Here is a 10,551-nt window from a genome sequence, read left to right on the forward strand (position 1 = left end):
TCACTGTTGTTATTGGTGCTGAATTCAACACAGCTGATAGCAGTTAATAATGAGAGTCATTTATCCCTGAAACACAGTCTGCTGTTCTTTCATGATGATGATAAAAGCCCTCAGCTCAGCAGAGTGAAGCTGTTTGGGACGCTGCTGTGTTCAGACACCTGATCTCACTGGAACAGAGGCTACAGATACAGATTCATCTTGAACATAAGAGCTCTGACTGACTCATGTTCTCCCATCCAAGCTGTCCTCCTTCAGCATTGTGCTAAAGTGTCCTTGAGCAGAACCCCAAAATCACTCACATGTGGCACAGTGGCGCAGTACCTAGTACTGTCACCTCACTGCAAGAAGGTCTCCGGTCCTTTCTGTGCGGAGTTTGCATGTTCTCACCGTGTTCACAAGGGTGAAAGAGAACCCAACATGAAAAACATGCAGAAGAAGAGAGGCTCTTCAGTCCGGTCCCTGACCAAGACATGGACTGAGCACTTGGACTTGGTCCCCGGGGCTCCATGAACGATGGCTGCCCACTGCTCCTGGCTGTCCCTGGAGGAGGACAGCTTGGACGGGAGAAATGCAGAGGACAAATTCCACCAGCGACCACCGAAGATGTGTGTGTGTGTGTGTGTGTTGTGTCACCCTCACCCGTGGCCAATAAAGACCCTTTGAGGTCCAGAATTCTAGAACATTCTTTTGACTGATCTGCTCAGGGTCCTGCCTTTATATGATTGGATGTGATGACGTGGCACAAGATGATTGGCTGTCAACAACGAGCCCTAGCAACTAACTATGTCAGACTTGCCTGATAGCAGCCATGAGGATTGTAGCCAATTAGTTTGAGAAATCACTCGCGGTCTAGGCTAACCATATAAACTTGTCAAATAAAGTTAGTAAATTAGTGTTTGGTCGATCATCTCTGTCTGTATATCAATGGAAAGCCTGTTCATTTCCCTCTACAACGATGTCCCGTTTGTAAGGATCCTGTCCTGTTTGTGGGATGAGCAGCACAGCTGGTATGTGGGTGTGGTCCCAAGTTAAAAGCAACACATTTCCCTGACAATGTCAAACAGTTTATTCAGAATCAGAATGTTCTCCTGTTGGTGTGGAGATGAACATTGTAGGACAGACAGCACCTTGGCCCGGCCTTCTGTGGGGGCTGTAGGGACTCCTCCAGGTTCCAGCACTCCAACCTGCACTCCCCACCACTGTTCTGGAGTCTGGGGACAGACAGACATCACTCAGAACCACACACACACACACACACATACACACACACACACACACACACACAGAACCTCACGCACCCACCACTCAGGACCACACACACATCACTCCTCAGGACCACACACACATCACTCAGAACCACACACATGCGCACACGCACACAGAACCAATCATAGGCCAATCATAACCAGACACACACCACTCAGACCATCTTTGCAGTGTAGAGGTCAGAGGTCGGTGACTGCGTTGTACCAGCGCACCTCTCTCTGGACAGATTCAGATTCACAGATTCAGCTTGTCTTCCTCCAGGTACAGCAGGGCCAGCGCCCTCTGCAGGTCACCCTGGACCTTCACCCTGCTGGTACACCCCCCAATGCAGCCTGTACAGCTCCCCCTAGTGGTGGTGGTGGGGGGGAGCAGCACAGGAAAATCAGGTCCAAGGAGCACGTAAACACGATCAAGTCAAATCACAACCATATCTAAACATGAAAAGGAAATGAAAAAATAAAACCACGACGAAGGGCTGGAGGTCATGACCCCCAGCAGCGTGACCACCAAAATCACACACACACACACTTCCTACTCACGTATACGACAGAGTGCTCCTCCTCGACCTGCTCCTGCGACAGCACGGCCCCCAGGCCAACATCCCAGGCGTCTGTATGGAGGACAAAGGTCAAAGGTGAGGTCAGGGGTGGCCAGCACTGGTTCTCTACATAAGGGTGCTTGAGGGTGTGGAACGCCGCGTCCACCGCAGGGTTCCACTCCACCTTGTCCGGCAGGCGTTTCCGGGTCAGGCGGTGGAGGGGAGCTGTGACGGTGTTGAGCTGAGGAACCAACTGTTGGTTCTACCCCCCGAGACCCAGGAAGGACCTCACCTGTTTGTGGGTGCGGGGGCGGGCCAGCTGGAGATGGCCTCCACCTTCTTGCTCTGTGGGCCGAACACGGCCTCGGCCAATGTGATAGCCTGGGTAGGAGGCCTCCTCCGGACCGAGCCGGCTCTTCTTAGGGGTGGCGTTGAGCCCCGCCCTGCGGAGCGCCCGGAGGACCCGCCTGGAGGGGCGTCAGGGGAGTTTCCCACTCGGTGCCGTAAATGATGACGTCATCATAGTCCTTGTGCGGCCGGAGGACCCGGTCCATCAGCCTCTGGACCGTTGCTGGGGCTCCATGCACTCCGAACACCGTGTACTGGAACAGCTGGGGGTGGCCAAGGCAGGTTTGTCTTTGGCCCGGGGGGTCAGGGGGACCTGCCAGTACCCTTTCATCAGGTCCAGCGTGGGTACAAACCTGGCTGAGCCCAACCGCTTTATCAGTTGGTCCACTCGGGGCATGGGATAGGCATCGAGCCGGGAGATCTCCTTCAACTTGCGGAAGTCATTTCAGAACCGCCATGAGCCGTCAGGTTTGGGGACCAGGACCACGGGACTGGACCAGGGACTGTGAGACTCCTCTATGACTCCCGGCGTTACGCCCTGTGGCAACCCTGGTGAGGCCAGGGATCCGGCGTGGCCACTTGGGGAGGCCCAGCGGCCAATTCAGCACCTAGGTGGTGGACAGCGACCCCGGCCACAGCCACTTCAGCACCATGGACAGCGTGGCCTGGTTGTGAGTGGCACCTACAGGAGACTCATCGTCTCCCAGGCAACGACCGGACCCAGCTGTCCCCACTTGCCTCGTCAGCCGCCCCGCAGCTGGGGCAAATAAACTTGTCAGGGCCAAACACCCTCAAAAGGACTCTAGACCTCATTCAAGAGCTTAGGGCTCACGTGAGTAGACGGTTTAGAGGGAGTGCTGGCTCCAAACCTTTTTGCTGACTTTGATTGTCCTGACTGTGGTGTTTTTCTGTGTGTCCCCGCCAGGACTAAGAGGGCAGCTGCCGGAAGGGGACAACTGATAGGAGACAGCGTCCCTGGTGTTTAGATTGTTTGGACCCAGAATCCTTCTTCTGTTTTTTTTTATGTTTTTTTGACCCTCAATAAATGCACGTCTGTGTTACACCATTCTCTGTGTCGGAAGGTTCTGGCTCCTCACTGCTGGGAAGGCAGCGCTGGAGAAGCCAGGAACACTGGGAACGCCGACACCACGTCCCGGGCTCCGACTTGCTCCCACTCGGATCGGGAGAAGTCTGTTCTCATCATACACTTGCCGATTTAAATCTGTACCCCTCATACACTTACAGATTTCTGTGTCAAATTGCCACTCCAACTACCCCCATCTAGTGCAGACTGCTGCTGTCTAGGACAGACTCGGCAGGATTGTGAATCGTGTATAAAATCAGGCATAATATATTGTAGTGTATCCTCAGCTTAAGATGGAGTCGCATACGTTGACGGTGCGCAGTTGCCCCAGTTGTACGTGAGGGCCTGGCTCTGCTGCGCCCTCTCTAGGTGCTTGTGGACCACCGGCCACGCCTGCACGGTATCCTGGAGTTCTATCGCCGTGCCATGGGGGGAGGGCTGGGTCTCCCCCGCCTCCCTGGTGAGGATGTCCAGGAGCCCCCGAGGTCTCTGTCCGAAGAGCAGCTGGAACGGGGAGAAGCTGGAGGAAGCCTGGGGAACCTGTCAGTTCTGGGGTACCTCTGGGATCTGGGGTACCTCTGGGATCTGGGGTACCTCTCCGATCTGGGGTACCTCTCCGATCTGGGGTAGCTCTGGGATCTGGGGTACCTCTCGGATCTGGGGTACCTCTCCGATCTGGGGTAGCTCTGGGATCTGGGGTACTGATGGACGAACTTAATTTACACCTTACTGATCAATAATTATTCAGAAGAGAGATCTTTCTGTAGTTTATTTAACAAAGAATAAGCATATTAATACACAATACAATAACCAAGCTTCAGGCGTGGTCAAATACAATTCTGACAGGTATGACAAAGATAGTTAAGTAACAGTAATAGACAATACAATACCGTGACATTGTGTGAGCAGCAGAGTTGACGTCCAAGTAAAACAAAACAGGTGTGAGCTAGCATGCTAACAAGCTAACATGCTAAGCTAAGCTAAAGCTAGCGTATGATAGGGTGAGCGCACAAGCTAAAGGCTAAAGCTACCATTCACATCAGTTTCTCCACTTTATATAACGTGGGGCATCACATTCCATCAGTTACAATAGGTTTGGCCAGCAGGCCTGCATTTCTCATTGGTCAGTCTGATCAGTTACAACTTGTGATTGGCCATTCTAGGTTGCTCCCATCTTGGGAGAGACAGGTCTAGTGACATTAATCATATTATGCTGCAGTGATCTGGCAATGAATATGGCACATGAATATGGTGCCAGCTCCAGATTAGACCCGCTAGGGGACTGGACTTCCCATGTCCGATTAAGCAACTTAACAGCTGTTGTTGACGGCTTTCTGCTGACCGGGCCAGTCCAGAAATCCTTCTCTGACCTATCACCTTTTATGACCTATTTGGTATCAACGCTGGGCAGCTCATCTAAATATACACTGGTATCAGAGTCACCAGCCTAAAGCAGAGTTTTACAGCGATTACTGAAACTGGTGAAGTTCTGCGCCAATAAAAACCACTACAGTACCTCTCGGATATGGGGTACCTCTGGGATCTGGGGTAGCTCTAGGATCTGGGGTAGCTCTAGGATCTGGGGTACCTCTGGGATCTGGGGTAGCTCTAGGATCTGGGGTACCTCTCCGATCTGGGGTACCTCTGGGATCTGGGGTAGCTCTGGGATCTGGGGTAGCTCTAGGATCTGGGGTAGCTCTAGGATCTGGGGTAGCTCTAGGATCTGGGGTAGCTCTGGGATAGCAAACAGAACGTAGGGCAGTAGAAGATCCCAGCTAGGCACATGGGTGTGTGTTACCTTCCTTAGCTTGGGGCTTCACTGTCTTGTTGAAGCAATCGACGAGCCCGTCGGTCTGGGGAGGATAGACGGAGGTTCTCAACTGCTTCCCACATAGTAACCGCAGTACTTCCTTCAAAACAGAGGACATAAAGCACGACCCTTGGTCTGTAAGTATTTCCTGGGCTATACCCACCCTGCTGAAGAGGAGGACCAGTTCTTTGGCCACAGCCTTGGCAGTGGCTGTGCGTGGAGGGAGCGCTTCAGGACAGCGGGTGGCGTAATCAAGGGTCACCAGTAGTCTATGTAGCGGTGGTAGCGACCGTACTTGGGGACGGGCCGGACGATGTCCATGGCTGTTACAGCCAGTGGTCTGGCTGTGTGCTGTGTGTCTTGTGTATGTGTTGTGTGTGGTGTGTGTTGTTTGTGGTGTGTGTGTTGTGTGTGTTGCGTCTTGTGTGTGTGTTGTGTCTGTTGTGTGTGTGGTGTGTGAGGTGTGTGTGTGGTGTGTGTTGTGTATGTTGTGCGTACTGTGTGTTGTTTGTGTGTTGTGTGGGTGGTGTGTTGTGTTTTGTCTCCCCCTTCTGTTTCCTCTCTGTCCCTCTATTCAGGTGCTGTGGGCGTTCGTTCATCGTTCGATTGTTCATCGTTCCCTGGTTCCTCATTTCCTGGTTCATCATTTCCTGTTTCATCATTCCCTGGTTCATCATTTCCTGTTTCATCGTTCCCTGGTTCATCATTCCCTGGTTCATCGTTCCCTGGTTCATCATTCCCTGGTTCATCGTTCCCTGGTTCATCATTCCCTGGTTCATCGTTCCCTGGTTCATCGTTCCCTGGTTCATCATTCACAACTCCGTGCAGATGTGGCTGTCCAATCAGCTACAACACCACCCCTATATAGAGCCTGCTCTCCTGTCATTCATGGCCTTTGTGCCATTTTTGTGCGTGGCTGTAAGCCAGCGCACTATAGTTAACGTCTGTTGGGTTATCACTCCCTCACTCCATTGTTGACCTGCATTTCTATGTTGCCACCACAAGAGGCAGTAGTCCCAGCACACAAAAATAAATACACTATGACATCCTGTACTTCCGACTTCCGAAGCGTCCGACTCCCATACGGGAGATCAGGGGTTCGATCCCCGGTTGAGGATGAACCTGTTTGATTTCTTACACTAGCCATGACCTTTTTTCCTCTCCTCTCTGCCCCGTTTTCAGACAGACGGGAAAGATCCCATGGGAACAAAACTTTTATTTTTAAGGAAATGTTCAGAAACTGGGCGACCAATTAAGTGACCAATTACAAGTCCCATTGATATACAGTACTAGACTTGTGCTTACTGTTATGTTTCTTTGTGTATGTAACTCTGTGTTTTGTTTTCTGCTCCTCCTGTTCTCGGTCCCTCTCCCAGATTCCTGAGTGGATCCAGTTATAATGAATATAATTCAAAGCATTTTAATAAATATGAGCATTGTGATTTGTCATTTGCGTTTGTCACTGGATGTTATAGAAGTTATGTAAAATGGGGTTACCTGGTGGTGCTATGTCAGTTATTGAATTTATGTGCAGTAATTGAACATTTGAAATACTCCAGTTTTGAAATTATACCTACTGGTGTCTCAGTAATTACCCATCATATATTAGGCTTTACTTTGCATGTATTTACCAGGTAAATGTTTAATAATTGGGGGACTATGAAAGGAAGGGATATCAAAAAAAAAATTCAGAGTAAGTTAATTACGCAATAGAATCCATAAGCCTAGGGTCCAATGGGCCTAGGATATAGACAATGAACTACTGGTAGAAGGTGGTGGAGTCAATAGGGGGAGCATTTCGGATTATTAGCGGACCGCTGTCCCTGACGCTAATAATCCGCCAGAGGTCCGCTTGCCATTCGATGTGCGAATGGCCAGGAACCCGCCAGCGGATTCGGCCAGAGGTCCGCCAGCTCGTCCATCGGGGACCTGCTGTAGGTCCGCTAGCCTTGTGTTATCTGGGTTCATCCCTTACCTTTGTCCAGAAACAGAAGTTGAACCAATTGCATTAAAATAGCTAACATTACAGGAATCATCAGTGTAACGATGGTTACGACTTGTAACCCCATTTCTATGAGTGGAGCGAAGCCCCACAGGCTTCGCTCCTAGTGGCTTAACCAATCGTAGCTAGCTACGCGCACTGAACATTTTTTTACTATGCACGCACCTCGACCAATGGGAGTAAACCGGTGCCTTGCCAGAAAACCTGTGAACCCAGGGTATAAATACCCTGTCATACCATCAGTTCGGCTCCTAAAGAAATCTTCAGCGAGCCAAAGGGGATTCAGCAAAGTCATCTTGCACATGGGGCTTCGCTCCACTCATAGAACTGGGGTTACAAGTCATAACCATCGTTCTATATCGTGGAGCTCCGCCCCACAGGCTTCGCTCCTAGTGGCATAGGCGGAGCGGAGCGAACCGCACAATGTACTCTTGCTGGACCCATTCCTGCAACATAGGTCAGCCTGGCCGATGGCCACGCCCCAAGTACAAAGACACAAACAAGTGTTTGTACCCGAAGTCCCACCCACTCGCCCCTTAACAGGAGGTGGTAAGGTGCATGCGGGGAGTCCTACCCGAGGCGAATACGCATGGAAACGGCCCGAAGAGGACTCAACCCATAATAAGATAAGCCCCCAAGGCTGAACACAGAAACCTACTGTGCGCCCAGAGTCGCCGTGCCCAGAACAGAGGCGGCGAAAGAGGAGGGGGGCATATCCAAAAGATAGTACCGGATAAAAGGCGAAGCCCAAGAGGCTGCCGCACAAATATCTGCAACCGCTACTCCTCCAAAGAGGGCTGCCGAAGTGGCCACCCCTCTTGTGGAGTGCGCCCTCACCGTCTCAGGCAGAGGGTGACCCGCCGCCTCATAGACGTGGGTAGTGCCCTTGCACAACCAGTGGGAGAGACGCTGCTTAGAGAGCGGCGAGCCCACTTTCCCAGGTCCATAACAGACTAGTAACTGGGATGTGGTCCTGACCCCAGCCGTGCGCCGGACATACTGTGCCAAAGCACGTACTCGACACAACCAATGAAAACGGGCCTCTTCCTGGTTTGCCTGTGGGGGAGGGAAGAAGGCCGATAACTCAACCGGGAGCGCGCTGAATGCACTCTGAACCACTTTCGGAACAAACGAATGGTTCGGTCGCAGAACAGCCTTACTCGCGTCACCAGTGATGATGAGACATCCTGGCTGTATGGACAGCGCCCGTAAGTCACCTGCCTGCGACAAGAGCTAAGGGCAAAACAGTCTTAGGTGAGAGCCACTTAAGGGACACCTCCTCTGTGGGTTCGAATGGCGGTTCACAAAGCGCGTTCAGCACCAGAGGAAGATCCCACTGCGGCGCCGTCCCCCTCCTCACAGGGCGTAGGCGCCGAACCCCCGTCAAAAAACTTCTGACCAAGGGGTGTGCGAAGACCGTAGTCCTCGCGAAGCCCTCGTGACAGGCGGAGACAGCGGAGGCATACACTGGGATAGTAGACGCTGCTAGCCCGCTTTCATGATCCAGAAGGTGCTGAAGGAACTCGAGAATAGCCTCCACAGAGCAGCACTCGGGGAGCAAATCTCTCTCTTCGCACCAGCGTGCAAAGGCCGCCCACTTGCTAGAATAAAGCTTAGCAGTGGAGCTAGCACGGGCGCTCTGGATAGTACTGATTACGGCTGGAGACAGTCTGCGGGACAGTCTCTGCCGCTCAGCCGCCAGGCCACCAATGGCTTGCCCAGTACCGGGGGAACGCGAATCGCGTTCGGCCACAGCGGAATGGGCCATGGCTGTTCCAATGCCATCGCCGCCTCTTCCGCGTACCATCTGGCTGTGGGGAGAGCCAGGGCAATCAGAATCACTGAGGCCCCCTCTGCCCGCACCCTGGCCAACAGCGGCAGAATGAGGGCTGTTGGAGGGAAGGCGTATAAGAGAACCCCCGGCCACGGAGCATTAGCGAAAGCGTCCGTTCCTAGCGGCGGGTTGTCCTGAGGAGCTAGGGAGTACCAGAGGGGACACTTTGCGTTCTCTCTCGACGCGAACAGGTCCACCTCCTCCCGAAGCGGGCCCACAGACGTTTCACAATCTGGGGGTGCAAGCTGCAATCGTCCCGTTGAGGGCCGCCTCGAGACATCAGGTCAGCCCCGACATTCAGACGCCCAGCTATGTGAAGGGCTTTCAAGGACTTGAGGTTGGCCGCCGCCCACACCCACAGGTCCACGGCCAGGAGGTGAAGTGACTGAGAGCGAACACCGCCCTGGCGATTGATATAGGACACCGTCGTCTGGTTGTCTGACCTCACTAGCACATGGCGGCTGCGCACCAGCTGTGCGAAGTGACGCAGAACCAGCAACAACCTCCAGGAGGTTGATGTGGCGCCGCTCTCCCGTGGCCCACACACCCCCGACGGCCTGGGACTCGCAAGTCCCTCCCCACCCATCGAGGGAAGCGTCTGTGAACACCACGATGTAATTTGACGCTCGGCCCAGTGGAACCCCGCAAGGGACGACGCGCCGGTCCATCCAATAAGCCAGACCCGTCGACAGTGACAGGGGTAACCGCACATGGCGACGTTTGTGATGCACAGGATGCAGACGAAGCTGGGCGAACCATCTCTGAAACGGTCTCATGTAAAGCAGGCCGAGGGGAACCACCACATGAGCTGCTACCATGAGACCGAGCAGACGCATGACCGAATGCGCTGAGACCGACGCTAATGGGCGAGCCCTCCGGAGAGAAATGTTCAGGGCTTCCCTCCTTGGCACGGAAAGAGACGCTGACATGGCTATCGTGTCCAGGTTGCGACCTAAATAGGTCACCTGGCGTGAGGGCCATGGAGAGCTCTTTTCCCGATTGATGGCAAATCCAAGGCGAGTGAGATGGCTCACTAGACATGCGGTATGTACCATCGCCAGCCGTGCGGACGGCGCTAACACCAGCAGGTCGTCGAGGTAGGCTAGTACTCTGACGCCCTGTCTGCGCAGCGGCGCAAGAGCTGTGTCCAGACATTTCGTGAATGTCCGCGGTGCTAGAGCATAACCGAACGGGAGTCTGGTATACTCGTAAGCCACACCCTGAAAAGCGAACCTCAGGAACCGTCTGTGCCGAGGCACGATAGGAACGTGAAAGTAAGCATCCTTCAGGTCTATGCTGGTGCAGAAGTCGCCAGGGAGAAACATCTCCAGTAATTGACGCACCGTCAGCATGTGGAATTTCAGTTTGGAGACTGACTTGTTGACGAGGCTCAGGTCCAAAACTGGCCGCACACCGCCCGTCTTTTTGGGCACGAGGAAGTAGCGGGAATAATAACCCGTATTCCTCTGCTCCGGAGGGACCACTGTAATTGCCCCTTTGCTCAATAGCTCTGTGATCTCTCCTGTGAGAGCCAAGGACTGGGCAGGGGACGAGACCACAGTCTCCACCACGCCCCGGAAAGGAGGCGGGGGACAGCGGAACTGGATGGAGTATCCCTCCCTCAGAACACGACTGAGCCAGCTGGATGGGGAGCATAACGCCATCCAGG

Source organism: Borostomias antarcticus (genome assembly GCF_949987555.1).
Source record: "Borostomias antarcticus genome assembly, chromosome: 36".
In the NCBI taxonomy this organism is placed as follows: Eukaryota; Metazoa; Chordata; class Actinopteri; order Stomiiformes; family Stomiidae; genus Borostomias; species Borostomias antarcticus.